General features: G+C 49.6%; 1 protein-coding gene across 1 annotated transcript in view; it reads left to right on the top strand.

Moving 5' to 3' along the window:
* PRMT3 (protein arginine methyltransferase 3) overlaps positions 1–1,598 on the top strand; it is an 81,586-nt gene that overhangs the window by 22,264 nt on the left and 57,724 nt on the right. The gene's annotated exons all lie outside the window — the stretch shown is intronic.

The following is a 1,598-nucleotide window of genomic DNA, read 5'->3' as shown; positions in this document are numbered from 1 at the left end:
TCCAGGGATGGGGGTGGGGGGGAGCTCTTCCCAGATTATGGCTTTGTCTCTGCAGGTTGATTGTTCATGCAGCATTAGAGATGAAGCTCAGTGTAGCACAAGGGCCGGGCACCAGCGGCAAGTGCAGGCATTCCCGCTCTCAGCCTAATTTAAAATTTCAGCTGATGATAATAATTTAACGTGAATAATTTTACTTTGAAAGTACTCTGAGGGAACGTCACTGAAGTCATTTTCCGGCCTGAGCACATTTATGGATCCTATTGAGTTTTTACGCTTCGCCGCGGGGAGTTCCTCTCTGCCGAAACCACTCCGAACCGCCATTGCGCGGTTCAGCGCCAGAGCCGGCCAGGTGTCCGGGGCTGACGCAGAGCGCCTGTGCGTTATTGATTTCGGACGGGAGGAGGGAGCACGCTGATGGATTGTGAGCAGGCACACCTGGCCCTCAGCCTGACTTGGAACAGAACGCCGTCATGCTCGTTTGCCTTCAGCTGAGCTGGCTGGAGCCTTTGCCCCGCCCCCCTCACCAGTGTTCCGAGCCCCGGCGCCGCAGCGCGCAGACGTGACTCGAGACCAGCCTCGGATAAAATAGATGGCTGCTTGTTTTCGAGTGTGAAGATTCCCCGCCATCTGTCCTACGGCGCCTCGTCCTCCGATGGGGGTTTATATTGCAGTTTTTGGAATGCTCTTCAGATAAATGTTCTCTTTTCTCGTCTGCGGAATGCGTTTATGTGATCTATAGTTCTCGCCTTTCCCTCGTCAGAGCGCAACGCACAGCGATCCGGCAGTTTTGTTTTGTGCGTAGAACTCAGGAAGTAAAAAATCACAATGTATATAAAATTCCCTCATCTGTAGCAAAACCTAAAGAGATTTCTGGTCAAAAACGAAATATTTCTCTCCCGCCCCTAATAAAAGTAGCAGCGACCTCATCACTGGGCTCTACATAGCCTGTGCAGAAAGCAGAGCTGTGGGAGGAGCCCAGTAGGCCCCGCCCACTACCGGTACCTACAGGAGGGGGTGGAGACATGACCAGTCACCCTGCACAAGGAGAGAGAGCGGCAGTGAGCGGTCTTTATTACAGAAGGGGGCGGAGACCAGATGAGTCACCCTGCACAAGGAGAGAGAGCAGCAGTGAGCGGTCTTTATTGCAGGAAGCTCCAAGTCTCACACTGGATTGCTGCACAGATCTGGAAGAAATACACAAAGCTCACCAAGATTCAAGGTGACAATATTTGCTTATCCCGGAGTTCAGCATTTCGAGTTGTCACCAGAACAGGAATAGAAGTATGTTCCTATGGGGACATTTGTTCTGGTGACAACTGTGTAAGAGGTGAATTACCTTATGTTGTAGAGGTGTCACCTCCCTTCCTGATGTGTCTACAGGACAGGAAATGAAGGGAAATCTCTTCGATTGGCAAAAAACCCCAAAACTGACGGGTTTGAAGATTTTTCTTCTCTATTCAAAATGGAAACAATGTTCTAATATTGAATTGTCTTCATTTCCTGTTTCCCGGGAGTGTTCCTCGTAATGATACTTTGTAATTACACACACAGCTCCTCATTAAGAAACAATGAACTGTTTTGTAATTATAGGCGGCCGT

The sequence above is a fragment of the Nanorana parkeri genome, unplaced genomic scaffold, assembly GCF_000935625.1.
Source record: "Nanorana parkeri isolate BGI_ZX_2015 unplaced genomic scaffold, ASM93562v1 scaffold10, whole genome shotgun sequence".
Classification (NCBI taxonomy): domain Eukaryota; kingdom Metazoa; phylum Chordata; class Amphibia; order Anura; family Dicroglossidae; genus Nanorana; species Nanorana parkeri.
This window is presented reverse-complemented; position numbering and strand designations above follow the sequence as displayed.